This window comes from Rhagoletis pomonella, unplaced genomic scaffold (genome assembly GCF_013731165.1).
Source record: "Rhagoletis pomonella isolate Grant_MI unplaced genomic scaffold, Rhpom_1.0 Rhpom_scaffold_00004, whole genome shotgun sequence".
In the NCBI taxonomy this organism is placed as follows: domain Eukaryota; kingdom Metazoa; phylum Arthropoda; class Insecta; order Diptera; family Tephritidae; genus Rhagoletis; species Rhagoletis pomonella.
The window spans coordinates 66,577,449-66,595,919 of record NW_023458558.1 but is presented as its reverse complement, the minus strand read 5'-3'; positions in this window follow the sequence as shown (position 1 = coordinate 66,595,919).

Here is an 18,471-nt window from a genome sequence, read left to right as displayed (position 1 = left end):
TTTTTTATGTTCAAAAAAATTGGTAGTACGAAGAAATATTCTTTAAGGTTTAAACTGTATTTTTTACAATTTGATTTGTTGGCGTACTACCAGGGTACTCTGATTTAGAAAACAATAATTTTTCTTTAGTTTGATGCCTCAAGAGACTACTTTCCATATTAATATTCACAAAATTTTCGCGGTTTTCTAAACCGAATTGCATCCCTTGAAGGTATGTATACCTAATTTTTCATGGGATATAACTTTTTCTGACCCTTTTTCAAAATCAATTTAGCTTCGGTGTTTGTGATCTTCTGGTCACACTAGTCACGACCACGACATACCCTTCGAGAGAAGAGTAAATGTTCTCTCTGATCATCACTGTTCTAAAAGCTACAAATTTGTTTTGGCTGTGAAGTTAAAAAATCAAATAAAACAAACCACGTTTCTATAAATGGTTTATATAATAATTTTATTGTTATGTAAGCCTTTTATAAAATAAAATAAATAAATTTTTCCTGGTTCCATAGAATTTTTTTCTATAATTTTGATGTTAAGATTTTAGCAAAAGTCATTATAAACAATTTATGAGATTTAAAGTGAAAAAAGTTGTAAAAGATATGAAAAGTAATGTATGTATGTATGTATATATGATCCAATGCCAATTTTTTACAAATTGATTAAAGCGATCGTTTAAAATCGATCTCAAATTTGTAATTGCGCCGTAGAAATTTTAGGTCTATGTTCATTAGTTTGAATATTGAATAAAGACTTATTGTCAATTACATTAAATGAAATGGGTAATGAATTATGTATATCACTTCAATTCTATTGCATGTGCCCCACTTTTAATTTTTAATTTTTAATGTCATAAATTGTTTAAATATAATCGTGGTAATAAAATACAATTTTAACTCAAGGATATTTTCCCTAACTAATACCTTTTAATTTGCAAAATTAGGATGTATTTTTTTTTTTTGAAATTCAGATTTTATAAAATCGTCGTTTAAAGTACGAAACCGCGTATCAACAAAATGCAAGACCGCGTATGTGAGCTTGCATAAATTACTTTCTAGAGAGTAAAAACAAACATATTTCAAAATGATTCTCTTTTTTATAAAGCAATCGCATTTCTGGGTAGTATATTTCAGGACGAATGGATAAGGACTGAGCCAAGAGTCGGTGTGAGCAAATCCAATTTTTGGCAGGAAATGTCAGTTACGCGGTTTTGCGACGAAATTTATATTTGCTAAAGGATTTACATACATAAATTGTCAGTTTCCTTCAAACATATGTATGTATGTGTGTATTACATGCTTAGAGGTGCGCTCTCGAAAATGCAATGCAACGGTATACGCTAATGAAACAAACCGCTGCACATTTTGCTGCTCATAGTGCAAATATCCACCAACTGATCAACATATCAACATCAGCGAGCTTATATGCCATGTGTTAAGTTAGCAACAAATGCAACAATCAGTCGGTTTCCGATGCTTCGGTGTTGCTAAGTGCGCGTGGTGTGAGAAAAAATCGACAATTAGAACAATATTTAAAATTGTTTTGAACGGTCGCTGCATGTCTCTAATATGTGTAAATTGTACAGTTAAATAATAAAGTGAATAACTACGAATGCACATGTGTATATAAATACTTACATGCAAATGTAGGTACATACATATATGGAATAAATTCAATGTACTACGAAAGAGTGGACTTATGCACGTTTTAAAAAAAGTTCGGCAAACAATTGCATAAAATGTTATGCAGTTTTGAAAAAATTTAATTTTATAAATAAGCAATATGCAGTAGTGTTTTTCCTATTATGGTTTTATTAACAATTCTTTGTTGGTCGATTTGCGTTTGCTATGTTTTGTCCCTTCAGTGTAATTATGCACTTCTCTATCATTTGTTTTTTGTTTGTTTTTAGCGCGGCCAAAAACTGTGAACTTGATCTATTTTTTTTTGAGTTCGTTGCTTTTGCATGTTTTCTATTTATTTGTTGGCAGAAAGTCAAAAACGATGCACTTTGTTCTGAGAAGCAAAAAAAAATAATAAATTGTATTTTTCTCACCGAATTAGTTTGATTTTTCTCATTTTGGTCTACTTTTTCACTGAAAATTGTGACCAAAAATGAACAACTTCATTTTGCAATTAAAAAGTTATTTATACATATGCACGCGCTTATAAGTATGTACATACAGATGTGCTGCTAAAACAGTGGGCCTAAAAATTTTAGCCGCACCACATTTCGACAAGATTTAACATATTAGTTTTTTGTTATTTAAATTTGGTTATTTTTTATAAAAACAACAAAAACCATGTAAGTCTGAGTTTCAAATATTGTGCAATATTAAAAAAAAATCAAAAAGCTTTCGTAACCATATCGGACTTTTCAAATAGATTTCTTAAAAAGATTTTGAGTATGCTGTTTTGTAGCCCATTGAATTCTAGTAGAATAAAGTGTAAGTTTCAAATGGCTGAAAATTAACGTTATTGTTTTATAATCTTTTTTACCATTTGCTTGCATATAACGAATAAGCACAATTAATTTTTATATGGAAGAAAATCGTAACAGCGTAGACAAAAAAAAATCTAAAAACTCAACTGTAATTTTTTAACTTTAACTATATGAACTAGGTTTTTACAAAAAATAACCAAAATTAAATAACAAAAAAAGAAAAAATGATGTGTTAAAACTTGTCAATATGTGGTGGGGCTATAAATTTCTTCGCCCATTGTATGTATGTATATGTACATTAGTATATTAATGTGCCTCACCAAAAATAGTTGTGGTCTTTCCACCGCCAAAATATTTCGGAAGAAAATTAAGACTTCACATACGTGGCCTGGGCCGATTTGAAAATATCTCCAAGAATCTTATTATTTGAATTCCATTGCACATCTTTTAAGCTTAAACTCTTGAAATTTTAGGTGGTTTTTTGAAAAAATATTTTTAAAAATTAATTTTATTTCTAAATTGGTCCAGCTCACGGAAATTTCCGAAACATTTTAGCGCAAGTCTTAAAATATAATAAATTTTACAATTCGGATGGGAAAACTGTAAAGTTTTTTTTTGTTTTTTGTTTCTATGGAGACTGATGCATTCTAATGCATATGCAATATGCATGTAACATTTTTAATTTTATTTAAAGCATAAAACAGATATAGAAGAAGAAACTAATAAAATATTGGTGCTAACACATTATGCAAGGTGTTTCGCCCGTCCAATTATTAGTGTTTGTCTTCATGTTGCTACACAATTTATGGGATTTCAAGTTTCACAACGCGCGCAAGTTGGTGCAGGCACTCCTCGCTCTGTACTTAAATAGCTCAACTGGCATTTGGTGAGCCCTAGCAGCATAGATTTTCAGCCCCGTATTTACCACCCGTATCTCGTCTTAGTCATCTGTCATCATCAGTGATCGGACTTCTACCACATTGTGGTAGATCTGCCACTTTTTTGAGCATCTACCACATCTACCACACAAGGTCTGAAATCTACCACATATTCGCGTTTTTGAGTAGTTTTATTTATGCTTGACATAATTTTCTTTATTTTAAAAGCAAAAATTGTCCAACACTAAAAGCTAACAACAGGCGGAATGGGAGGATAAAATAAACCGTAAAATAGTAAATTTTCTCAGTATTCTATTTTTCGACAGGAAACATGGTTTTATTGTGTTAAATTGCAAAATATATGATTTGTAAAAAAGAATTAATAGCGATTTTGATAAAAAACGGCGATTTTTGTGAAAGTATTTGAAAATTTCAGTGCATCTAAAGTTTCTAAAGTGTTGTTTACTTTTACTTGAGAATTGTCAAAATCGCCAAATCCCAAGTAGCGGTTTCTGGAACGTGCCACATTTGTTCGCTACATCCTGATGTGATAAAAAGAAAAGCTGGCAGCACTCCGCAAGGTTGCAGAAATCTTTCAAAATATGTTCGAAAAATATCTTGATATGGAAGGAGCTGTTTCACACTGTCAAGAAAAAAAATTGTCAAAACTCAACGGAATTTTTAGCAACTTCTATTTTGCACTTTATTATACTAAAATTAATTTTTTTTTAATTCTTATTAAAATGTTTGCAATTTAGGTGAAACCTTGCAGAATATTTTTAATTTTTGTACAAAGTTTGATCCAAAACCTGAGATCTACCAAATTTTTTTGAAAGCTACCACATTTTTTTCCAGATTCTACCACACAATTTTTTATTGAAGTCCGAACACTGATCATCATCGACTGGGTGCTCGGGTTAATCTGCATTCAAATCATAGACTTTTAAACGATTGCCCTGATCTTCATCAGGGTGGTTTCATCCATTGCACAGCCAGGGACTAGAAGAATTAAAAAAAAATACCAGCCGCTTGCTTCAAGGCAGAAACCCACTTTTATTAAATTGCCTGCACCTCCACTTTTCACAAAATCTAGTATCTAATTTTCTATCAATATGGGGATTGAATGGCATCCCTGATGGAGAGTCTAGCTTTGAAACTCAATACCAAATAAAACTTATAATATCGATGACAGTTAATTCAGAACTGGCTTTTAATAAAAGAAACTATTTTTTTTTTAATAAAAATTGTGGGTAGAATGTATTGAATACAAGCCTCGATATTAGTGGATTAGTCGATTCCGTCCTCCACCATGGCACGGAGCTAGCTATCCATGCCACTGATTATATGTAAATATATTCCTTGAAGACCATCGGAGAAAATAATAACTTCTTCGGTTTCAAAATAATTTTAGAAATTGTATAGTTTATATACATACAAAAACTTAGACTATTTTAAGTTCGTGTGCTTGTTTTAAATTGAAATCTTAATAAAATGCAACAGTATGAAAATGTGATAAGAACGCAAATTGTTGCCACCTGTGAGCAGCAAACTGAATTTGTACAGCCAAGAAGTGGAGAAAATACAGCAACATGCTTCAAGCGGAAAGATAAAAAGGTAAAGAATATTTATTATGTATGTACTATATACGTAGTAAATTTAATATCTGTATGTACATTTTACAAAAATATTTAGTTAGAATTTGTATTGAAAGGGTAAATAAATTTTAAAAGCTACTTGAGAAAATAGCTCTTACTACTGGTTTCAACAGCAATTTTTCAGTTTTCATATCAGTTTTTCATTTATAGCGAGTTTTAAGAAAACAAGTTAAATGAAAAATTACACAGGTTTACAAAAAAACCTCGACCTGTTGAATGCGAATTCGAGGTCAGGTAACCTCCATAATGTCATTTGAGGGTCAGATTGGGAAAAATTTATTGAATAACGATAAAAATTTATATACATATATTTTGTCACTGAATCCAAATATGTATGGGGATCTTTTGATTCTTCAAGGTCATCTAGAGGTCATGCCAAGGTCATCTCACGGTCAATCACCTTCTAATGACTTCGAACCTGACGTGGTGGAGGCTAAAATACTAAAAAATGGGGTTATAGAGGTTTGGTTCAATATGCAGAACCTTTCTTTTTTTAAACCTGTGTTATTATTTTGGTTTGAGATTTAATATAAGAACTGACGGATTTGAAAAAATCAGGTGCAGTCCCGTATTCCTCGGACTAAAACTAGTAAAACTGTCAAAAAATAAAAATTCGCTCAGAGCGAGAGATTAACATTGAAAAGTACGGGATCGCTTTCCGGTAAAAAATGCTAACTTCTGTCAACTTCAACATAACCTCCAAATTTTGGTTGTAAATCTTTGCTTATTTTGTATGCAAACACACTCAGCTCACACATGTAAATAACCAAAAATAATTTCAAATTCATAAGAATCCACTTAAACAAGTAATTAAATACTTTTCAACATGAATTCGCAGAGTGCACTTTTGTTTTGTTTACAATTTGGTTGCCAAACACACTACAGCTGATTGTTTGACATATTTACCAGAATTTACCAGCAAAAAATCCCGGACTAAAACTGGTAACTTCTGACAGAGAGAGAACCGTATTTACTCACTTTTTTGTCCTCTCAATAGTCAGAGAACCGTGTACGGGATCGATTTCCAGTAAAATCTGACTCATTCTGACTATTTCTCACTAGTCCGTACTCGTACGGGATCGTAACTATCATTTTTACATTAAATTGCTGGTGAAACCGGCAGTTAAATAGATTTTGCAGCCTATTCGAGTTTTATTTTTCAAGGAAGTGCTTTTCGAATTTGTTGCAAAGAATTTACGCATTTACCTAAGTTCATTAAATTAATTCATTCATTATCTGGTAGAGTCAAATAGGGTTATCACAATTATCATATTATTATTATAACTCATATCAAGTTAGCAAGCGTATCAGCTAAATTTGTCATGTTTTTAAAACGTGAAATGCACTTCAGAGCGGTATGAAAATTTGAAATTGGCCTATAGTCTGTATATTTGAAATGACTGCCAGTCTAAATAAACGCAATGAGAAATGAACTTTGCGTGAACTCCGTGTAAGCAGCAGAAAAATTATAATACAAGTAATTACGTAGATAGTCACTATACATTGAATAACCTGCAAGAAGCAACTGATTCTAAAATTTCAGTTTGTATAGAGTATTCAAGCGTACTAAGTCCCTTCGAACCAGAACCGAACTGGTCTTAGGTGGCAACTTTAATATGAAGCTACTAGTATTTACATATTTTGCTTATTTTTTCCTATATGTTGGAGTTAAAATCGCAACTGAATTATTATTTTGCACTGGTTCCGAATTAGTCCAACGTTATGCAGAAGGCCAATTTGGCATCGTATATCCCAGCAATATTAGGTTGGGTTAGATTTGAAAGGGTTATGAATATGTATTAAGAAACGCATACTTGCGAATGCCAATATCTTCTCTCGCGAATCATTCCCTATCCTATATGAGATGCGAGTATGGCCCACGGTTATACATTTGTCAGAACCAAACTTTAAACGTTTGAAACATGCAGTCTTAAGGCTGTTTCACACGATTAGTAGATTTGTAGAAATTTGTAAACAAATTTTATTGTGGCCTATTGGTGCAAAATAGAAAAATTGGGGGGAAAATTGTTTTAACAGTCACCAGATTGGTACGTACCAACTCAATTGGAAATGTAATTGACAAATATAAACAAGTAATTTTTAGCAAAAAAAACCGACTTAAAAACAAAATATATAAATATATAAACCAGATTAGTATGTGACCACCTCTGAGACACTACCTTTCCGATGCAAGAATTATCGAAATCGGTTGACGTGATCCAAAGTTATGCGGTAACATACATAAAAAAAAAAATATTCCGATTAACTGATAACCTCCTCCTTTTTTGGGAGTCGGTTAAAAATGGAAGTGCGCCTGCGCCACAATGGAGAAGTGGAGCTTACGTCGTCACCGGAAATGCAAAAAGGCGTAACAAACATCATCGCTGAAATGCAAAAAGTCATAACTGATATAAAATTCAGAATTCACTTTTTGATTTATAGGATAGATTTCATCGATTACAACTACCCACCTCATGTTATGAACAAAAAAAAAAAAAAATACCAGCCACGATCTTTACCATTTCAGTTACGATGTTCTTACGTCTTTTTGCATTTCAGGTGACGATATCCATCTTGCCTCATAATATTACATATCGCTCATTTACTTCAATAATGTCATAACTCAAAAAAAGTTTTAAATTTACATATATGTATGTACTCTTATAGTAAAATGAATATGTACATTTTTTTTCTATTTAGTGAGATACTGGTAATCGATGAAGCAAAAAAATTTTTCACAGCATAGAAGAAGAGGTAGCGGTAATTTCTGCTATTTGAATGAATGAGAATCAAAAATTTCGTACGCCCAAGTATGACTGACATTTTATTTAAATTTATTATATATTGTTTATAAATTAACTATATTTTTATAAATCATATGTTTTGAGTCATATGTTTTTGAGAAAAATACACCGTGCTAATTTTAAAATTCAAAATTGCTTTTCTCAACTGAAAAATAAGATCTTCGAGCTAACTCGACGACAAACAGTGTGCTTTTTTAAGACTTCATGCGAATTAAGCGTAGCGCGTTCGACAGAAGCAATATTTTGATATGAAACAAAATGGCTTTGAAAGCTAATGTAATTGCCTTTCAAGGAAAAATATCGCCATTAAGCCACAATCAGTCCTTGACCTTAAAAAAATTGGTCCAAAATAGTGTTCTTCGAAAAAAAAACATGCAAATTCCAACGGATATACATATGTATTAAAAAAAAACCTTTTTTGTACTTTTTATTATACTAATATTATAGATTTTGAGACGAGAAACACGACTCCACTGTTTAAAAAACAGAGAAAAAAATTTCAACCCCTCAATTTGAAAAGTGCATTATATATTGCATTTTTTATGATTTGCGTGCAGCTTTGCATCCTTCACACATTTTTATATCCCTCAAACAACAAGCCAGTTTCAGTGCTATTCAAGAGCTTTAATTTCAGCCATGGTAGAAGTGTCTAGGCCCTTTGAAAGCTAAATTGTTACGATTCTAAAGTTAAACTTCGAAATTTCATTCGACATTTTACTTAATTTGTTTTCTAATTTCGGAGTAAAAACTGGCACAGCAGTTTCGAAGTTTGCTTTAAAATTATTATAACTTGGCTCTTAGAGGGCCTAGAGAGGATTCTACCTCGGGAGTTAGTTATCAGCACCTTTTCGTTGTACTTGTGTAACATAAATGTTGCTTAAAGTGATTCTTCGACATTTTTAAAAAATACACATAATAAATTATATTTTTTTCAAGCTTATAAAATATAATGAAGAAAATGAATAAAAACATCAAACCTTGGCAAATGTTTTAGCCCCACCCAACTTAATTCGGTCTTCAAAGGGTTAGTTTAATAGGTCTCGCTGTACTCTGGGACCCAAAAACTATATTACACATTCGTTATCACAAAGAAATAGAATATAAGGGAGCGATAAACATAGCATCCTTATTTCCTATGATCTTTGGTTATGTTTTATTAAAGGTTTTTATAATTATTTGTTAAGATTGTTGTTTTTTTTTTTGAACGAAACCATACTAACTTGACTTTAGTGATATTATAAAAATAATAGTAACTCCTTCAAAAAATTCATCGATATGAATAAAATATTGGGCCATATATAGACACACAATGGACCGTTTGAGGAAAAACAAAGAAATTGCTTTTTCTTCAAAATTTCAGATCTTTTACTTAAATTTATTTGAATGAATCGAAAAAGCAATTTCTTAGTTTTTTCTCAAACGGTCCATTGTGTGTCTACATTTTTGGGATAATTTTTCAGGGGTTTTCTCTTCCTTTTGTTTTAAACAAAACTGCATTAAAAGTTGTTATGTCTTTTTATTCTAACAACAAAATTATATGTTCGGATTCGATGCTTTAGAAACGTCCCGTTTTTTGTCCACACACCACTACAACGCCACTGTGACCAAGATTCCGAAAAGTCTGCAAATATGCCAGGCGGATGTTTGTGTTCGCGAATGTCTTCCTTAAAGGACAAATGGGCCAGAGTAAATATTATTGCGGGTAGTCAGGCAGTGTTAAAGGCGTTATGGACATCTGTAAAACTCTTTTGAACCACCTGGGAACCAACAATAGTGGGTTCCGAGACATGAAGGGTTTGAAGATAACGAAAGTGCTGACTGTCTTGCAAAGCGTGGACCCTAAATATGCTTACATAGTTCCGAGTCTTCCTGAGGTTTATCTAAAGGATACACTGTAGAGCTACTTAGAAGCTGGGAAGAATCTCAGATTGCTCCCCACTGGCGGAATTCAAAGGGAATAAGACAATCAAAGAGAGGAGGAACTCCGAAAGACTCCTTGAAATTAGCCGGGAAGGTCTTATAACTCGTACTGGCTACCTGACAGGAGACTGCAAGTTAAGGTACCATTTGAAAAAATGGGGCTTTCTGGCAAGTTTTGTGAGCTGGTGAAGGAAACCTCAGAGCTTATGAATTCTATGTGACTGCCCACGTATCATGAATAGCAGACTGATACACCTTGGGAAACAACTTTCTTCTCCATCCAAAATTTTGGAACATGGCACCCTCCAAAGTGCTTAACTTCTTAAATAGCCTAAGATTACAGGTCGCAGCGCGAGTATTCCCGACGTTATAGTAATAAGGACCCGTACATTTGTACAAGTCTGTACAGTAAAAGGAATTATTATTCCGAGTCAATTTCAAAAAATTGTTGGTAGGGTTTGGTAGGAAATTTTGGTAGGGGAAAAAATTTGTTCGTGGCAACACTGGTTAGGGGGTATTTCACGCTGTCTTAACCCGCATCCATAGTTTGTATCAAATTGATGAAAATTTTGAAAACATATTAAAATATTAATAAAAATAGTCAATGTTTTGAATTGGTTTTTGCGGCAAATGCGTCAAGCATTTTTATTTTTATTATCAGAAAGTGAAAAAACATTAATGAAAAATGAAAAAAAACCAACCTTTCTTTGAATACTACAGGTATTTTCCATAAGTATCAAATTGCTGAACAACATATTTTGTATTACAAAAAATTTCCGATGGATGCGGGTTAAAACTTGAGTAAAAATCTGTTAATCAATGTCGTGGTACATAGTAATGAAAACAAACAAAAATATTTCAAATCAATATTGATGTTCTCTAGAGTCTAGAGTCTACAATTTTTCTAGTTATGACGCAAATGCTGTTAAGTAGTTTACACAAATCTATGCGCAGTCATTTACCTACAGCAAATATTAGCAAGTTGCAAGCTCAACGATTTTTTCTCATAAATATATGTAAACTGTCGTCAATAAGTTTTCGCACTTTTCTCAAGGTCATTGCGCAAATAGGCAGCCTACATTTCACTCTGGTGGCCTTATAGGTTGGAAATCCGCTTTTTTATAGCCTTTTTGTTTGTGTTTATTACTTAGGGCTGCCAGACGTCCCGGTTTTCCCGGACATGTCCCGGTTTTAGACTATTTGTCCCGGTGTCCCGGTCCAACCTTAAAATGTCCCGGGCTTCATTTAAATGTCCCGGTTTTCGATTTGATTGCAGAAATTTGAATAAAAGTTCAAAAATAACTACAATTTTATGAATTCACTGAGGGAAACATGAATATTTTTATTTGTTTATAATTCTAAAATGTTCGTATTTAAAAACAACACTTTAATACCACGCACGCGTGGTGTTGATTCAAACTCAGCATTTGAATGCAAATTTACAAGTCTAGCTGTAGATGAGTGCGCAAAGATACTTGCCACAATTTGTTATTTTCCAGAGGGTCAGGGTTCAAATCAAATTACAGGTAGCATGGAATTTAAATATATATTTTTTAACTTAATTATGAAAAAGCTTCCGTTAAGTGCATAGCGCTTCATTTTTATATGGGCGTATTTGAATTTAATATTTCTAGACTGAATAATAAAGTGTGTATACTTAAATGTATTACGAGTTGAGTTGGTGCTCTTTCATATGCGTATTTTTTTAAATTTAGCACGTTTTTTTAATTCTAAACTTCTTTCTCTCAGTGCACCGGTTTCATTTGTGAAATAGTTACATCTTCAGATAGTTGAACTTTGCACAAGCAATAGTTTATGATTAATAAACATGTGTACCTAAATACGTTAAAAATGACGTGCACAGAGTTTTACAATTATATTAAGGAAAAGTCAGAAGTTTTGAAACAAGTCCACAGCAAAGAAAAATTTGACTGATATTTTAATGTTATCTTGTACTCAAATTTTGTGCTTATAAGTACAGTGCCGTACAAAATTATTGGCCCGGAGACTCTTCATCAAATCACAATTTCTAATCAGATTTGTTAGACAAATTTTGAAAATATACCTTTTGTACCAATTAATAAAGTGCAAGTCTGAAGTTGCCAAAAAATTTCGTTGATTTTTAGCCATTTTTTTTTACTGACAGTGTCTTCCATATAAAAATAATTGTCGAACATAGTTTGTATGGAAGAAACTCTCAGTAAAAACAATACCAAAAATTACCTAAAATGTAATTGAAATTTTTACAAAAAATCTAATTAAAAAGTTGCAAATTTGTATCCAAATTTATTGAATATCTTGAGTTTTGTTTTTTGATGTATTAAGTATATTTTTTTTATAAAGAATAAAACAAATTGTGAAAAATTCTCTGTGCTTTAGTTGCGATAAGTTGTTTTGTTACTACATCTTTTCGTACGTAATTTTTGTCCAAACGAAATGGAAGGGAGCGAGAGGCCCCCCCTAAAGTGTCCCGGTTTGGCAACAGCGATATCTGGCAGCCCTATTATTACTACGTTTATACGCATGCATAAGTCGCTTTAATTCATTTCGCCGCGATTCAAAACATATGTTAAACTGAATTTCAATTCGCTTTGAAAGAGCGAAGTGTTCTGGCTCACACTCCATTTCAAATCGGTAGTTTATTTCTCCAGACAGTTAGAAAGAGTGTATAAACACCGCTCTCACTCAAAGCGAATTGGAGATCAGCTGTTCCGTTCAAATTCCAAATAATCGCATCGCTGGTTTATAATAATCGTTCTTTTTCTTTGCCACGATTTTATAATGCCGAATAAAACTAGATTTTTATCACTTTCCATTATGTTAACTTATAAAATGTCAAATGAAAACAGCTTATTTTGTTTGCTTTTGAAGACGGTTACTTTGATGCCGATATAAAGCCGTAAGTATAAACACTAGAGCGAAATGTGTACGGTGTCAATGCGCTTTCAATTAAGTCGATTAATCTGTGCGTATAAACGTAGTATATGATTCGATGCTGGCACCTGTGCACCGGGTGGGAACTCCAAAAGCTTTGAGTGACTGTGATAGAAGTCAACGAGTGCAAGATCAGTGTACCTACATATGGACATACATACATACTGTCTCGATCTGCAATATATCTGTATATACATACTATAGTTATGTATGTATGTATGTGGTATTTGTAAGTTTATGCGTTGAATCAACGATCTTCTTCGAATATTTTTAAATGAAAAACCCACGAAAAAGAGTTCAATGAAACCGGTTTCGAAATAAATTGACAAGTTCAAAGATAACTATGCATACCTTTGTAAAAACATGTGTTATGCAATTTAACATGCGTATGATTTTTTTTTCATAAGCTTGTTGTTTGATCTGACTCTTCTTGTTTTGAACGTGAATGATCGCAAAGATACACGTGTATAACCGAAATATGTACTAACTATGTACATATGTATGTATGCTTATGTGTAGTTGTTTGCACATAAAGCTGCAGTTTTAGTTAATTATGAAGGCCCTGAGCGGAGGTTTGGTCTATGCTTTCTGTGTAGTGCATATTTACATAATACTGACATTGAAAAATAGTATGTAATTACTATTTTTTTTTATTTCTTAGTTTAGGGAGTGAACGTAATATTAAGGAAAAAGCCGACTTTGGCTGTTATTGAATGCTGTTTGTAAGTTTTGACTACAGTTTTTTTTTTGTTTTTTTTTTTGTTTTTTTTTTAATTTAATGCGAAACGTTGAAGGCTTGATCAATTCATACGTAAAAATATGGGATTCGGCTATGAATTTGTTGTGTAATGGAATCACTGTTTTAGCAGTCAATAAAATGTTGTGGAAGTTTTTCAATATAAAGAAGATTTGTTGTTGTTATTTATTAGGGGTGGTTGAATTCAAGAAAAAAAGTTGTGTGTGGGTCCCATGCGCGACTGAAGTGAAACTTCTCCTTTTGCTATTGCCCCTATTACTATATTACTAACGAATCCGCATGACATTAAAATGTCAAAATTCAATTTAACCTTTTAAACAGGTGGCAAACCTGTTCAAAAACCTAAAAATATGCCAAATGTTAGTAACAGTTATAAGCGATCTATGTGCCAAATTTCATCTAAATCCGACTAGTTTCGGAGTGCAGAAAAGTCTCACATGGCTTGGTTACTCTAGTTTTAAATCACCCTGTACCGATAAAAAAGATCTTACTTCCAAAAAAAAATTTTATTTCACATCTACAGACCAAGTTCTCTCAGTTTTGAAATTCGAAAGAACGGTGCAGATCTGATGACCTTCATAACAATGCCTTCGGGTATCATATTAGGCTTGATAAATATAAGTTTTAGAACAGCCCACACCCATAAAACTCCTCTGTTTGATACATATATAAATATATAATATGCATACATATCTCGTGTATAATTTAACTAAATTTTCTTTTTTCAAACAGGTGGCAACCCTATTTAAAAGTATTTTCAAACTAAAATCTTTTTAAATCGGCTTTATCTGGCACATATGTATGTATTTCAATTAACCGATTAATTTACTTGAATATAGTTTGAAATAAAGCCTTTCCAAAGCCATTTCGATTGACACACATCATTTAATTATTCATTCAACTAATTAAATAATTTCAATTTAGCTTTTCAAACGGGTGGCAACCCTCTACAAAATATGTTCAAACCAAAATCTTTTTAAAACTCTTTCGTCTGACTTTGCCTTAATTTAAATTGAATTTGATTTTTCAAATAATTTGATTTCCTAAATATATTTTTGAAATAAATCCTTTCCAATTCCACTTCGATTGATACACATCTTTTTGTTATCTATTAACCTATTAAATAACTTAAATTTAACTTCTTAGGGCAGTATCACACGATTGGTACATTTGTACAGATTTGTACTTTTTTTATTGAGTTATCGGTAAAAAAAAAAATAAAATCGGGACGACAATTTATTGGTAGTCGCATGATTGGTACAATACAGCGAACTTCTATTGAAAAATTTTAACAAATTTTTTTTCGTGATTGGGATAACGAAAAAGAGAATTCTTCATTCACTCGATTGGGATACAATTTGCACCAAATTTTGGGTAAATGGCCAATCGTGTGATACTGCCTTTAAAATAAATAATATAATATTTCATATATGTATGTGTTTTTAAATGTTAAACAATATAATGATGATCAAATTAGTCGCCCACTGCCGGCCCCTTTGAGTTAAAGGTTACAAATCAAGACAGTGAAAAAATAGATAATAGGGGTATTCTCCAAATCTTGCAAAGCCATTGCACGTAGCACGGATTGCACGGATTGCATAAATTGCAAACACACAACAAGAAAATTCATGGGAAACAACATTTCCTATCGCTGCAAAATATGCAACGTCGAAACCCATGTATATATTTTGCAAAATAGCATAGCAAGATAATAGCGACCCTGTGCTAGTTGTTTTGTTGTTGGAATTGCTACATATTTCTCTCATTCCTCTCATCTCGCTCACTTAATTTTTTTTTGCTGTCTCTTGTTATTGTATTTGATACATAATTTCGCTGCTTGCTCCCCATGCATGCTACCACTTTGCAATGGGGTGTTCTCGTACTCTTCGAAATTTGGAATAGTATTTTTGCATTTCGTGCAATCCGTGCATCGTGCAAGACTTCGAGAATACCCCTAATGTATTTTTAAATCTCACATTGTGTTATCGTGAGACATCGTTTGTTTCAGTAGCCTGTGGCAGGAATGATCAGGGAGATGAAGTACCATGGCATCAGCATCTTAGTACAAAAAAGTGTATAAACTGTATTTTCAGAGAAAATAAATATCAAGCCATAACTGACAAAAATTATAAATCATTATTGAAACACATTTTCGTGTGCAAGAAGTCAATCAATAATTTTGACCGGCTAGATTGGCAAAATACCCCTATGTAAAAATACAATCGGACGTTTACCAAGAAAGTTGTCGCCAGCCATTATACGCACCTCTAACCACTCGACAATGCGGTTGAGTGTAAAACAATAAAATAAATAAATTTTGTGCCGTTGTATTTTCAACCAATAAAAATTAAAATTCTTTATTCCCAATGAATTAATTTTTTGATTGTCCAAAAATAAATTGCACGGTCAAGTGCCATCACAAAAAGCTCACTTAGTGCAGACACGTAATAATGATCAATATATGTACATACATACTGTCATAATGAAGATCACCAATTGGCGCAATTTGTGTCGTTCTACAAAAGGTCTGTCTTAACAATCGTAATTTTAGATAAAAAAAAAATGATGAGCATAATGTTATTAATGATTACTTAATATTTGCATTGATTGAAAAACGTTCAATGAATGATCAATGAGTGAGAACCGATTCGCGTATTTGTGCTCTGTATTGTTGCACGCGCATGCTTGGGGAGCATTGCTGAGATTGGGGAAATTTTCTTTTTGTATCGGTAGTATCTAGCCATGTTTGCACATATGTATGTATATATGTATGTACATTAGGACGAGTCAGTTTGTATGGGAGACTATGCGCCTATATCACAGAAGATTCTGAGTGTAATTCTAAGCACATTTGCCGAAGAAGAAACTACGGGTCTAAAATCAATTTGGGGTTTGCTAAATGGCGCAAATAGGTTTCTTAACATTTTGATGTAGTGTCGTAAGGAAGTGCTAAAATTTTGTATTCAAATATGCTATTAGGAGTTTTTTTGGTACGACGAATCCATTTCTGCACTAATGTATATTTTTCTTAAAACTTCCACCAAAAGGCCCAACAGTGAAAATTTCCACAGTTTCTTCGAAACCTTTTTTCGCATTTCGGCAAACTGCAAATCGATTTAAGACCCACAGCCTCTTCCGCAAATTTGCTTAGAATTATATGCTATACGCGCACAGTAAAAAAATGGTCCCGCCCTAATGTACATACATATATGTACATATGAACCGTTTATTTTGAAAGTGGCATAAGTCACTTCCAGGTATTGTGCTTAAATGGCCGGTTACTTGTATCTGATCGCGTCCGCTATTCGTTCAACTTCATCAACCAAAGGTAGAAGGGTTTGTCGTTTGTTTATGACGATATAGCGATTTACAGATGCATTCGGTTACAAGCAGCCGGTCATTTAAGTACGAAGTGACTTATGCCACTTTCAAAATAAACGGTTCATACATATATATGTGTGCATATTTTATTATTGGCCTTTTTTTGCACTGATCGCGTCTATACGCCCGCTGTGAAAAAAAGCTCTATTGAGTCGCAAGCTGGCAGCTGTTGATCACAACCGTCGAAGTGGAAAGCGCTGCTCTGTGAAATAACCAACGATCAGTTGGATTTCAGTTGACCAACAAAACGGTTGCATTATTTAAATCAATCGGTGGCGGCTAATACAATACATATACACCTGTCGGAATGTAAATAGCCGGAAAATAAATAAATAGTCTATGCTGTGCCTCAAAAGAAGATTATACCAAAATCTTGGTTGTATTTGAAATAAAATCTTTTTGAGTGTGAAATTGCGGTAGATACATACATATTAAATTGCATTCTGAAAACGTGATATAAACGGGCGCCACCCCAGCTCAATTTTCTACAAATAAATAAATAATTTCCGAGGTGTAAACTTTCATATCCGTGGCATCGGGTTAACGTTAAGCTGAGAAAAATAAAATCCCTTCCTATACACTCGTAAGTTCAACAAATCGAAGTGCTGATAAACGATGGAAGTGACAACGATTACAACAATAACTACTTCTAGAGAACCCAAGCGTGCTACCCGAAAACATGTGAATTCATGCAGTGATCACACGCATACGGTATGACTCTGGTTTTTGCTGGACTTTTTAATCAAGTGTATATGTATATAAAAATACATACCTATGTATGTATATATAGTACATACATTTTTATTGGCATTATTTTAATTGGCATACAAAGTGGAAAATATTCACTTGCAGATAGACAGACGATCTGTGGACTTTTATTATACCTACCTATATATATATATATATATATAAATATCTACATAACATACATAAACTTTTTATGCCAAAATAATAATTTGACCAATAAATTGGCAATTTTATTATGGAGTGAAACGTGCTACAATGTTAACTTAAGCAAGTTCTCATACATACATGTTATTTACATTAAAGTGTCCCATAATTTGTTTGCCAAATTCGATATGTATACCCTACTAAATATATGTTTTTCTTTTGGCCTAAATAACATAAAAAAAACTAGCGCTTCAAACATTTTCTAAGTGCTAGGCCTAATTTTTCCATTTTTTTTTTTTGTGTTTTACGTCGCACAGTATTAGGACTATATGGAAGCAGGTGAAAACAATAGTTAACGTGAACCGATTTTGCTGAAACGAGAGCTTAGAATGCCAGCTTGGAGTTGAGAATAATTTTTGTAATATTTTATTATTTTTAACATATGTATGTAACTTCTCATTTGGCGCTGTAACCGCCTTAGCGATTTTGACGGAAAATATGATCAGCTTTCAGTTTTATTTGAACTTCGAGAACGATTTGTTTATGTCAACCCGATTCCTCATTTAGCCGTCTAAAAAGTAAATTTGTATAACATAAACATAGAGCCAAAGCCGACATACATAAATACATATGGAGTTACAAAATACATATGTATATATCGTCGCTCCCAACGAAGAGTAGCACATCTCAAATTACCGTGGAAGACTAGCACATTTCACTATTCGCGTCGAAGACTAGCACATTTCATTATTCGCGTCGAAAAGTAGCACATTTCAGATTCTCGCGTGGAAGACTAGCACATTTCACTAATCGC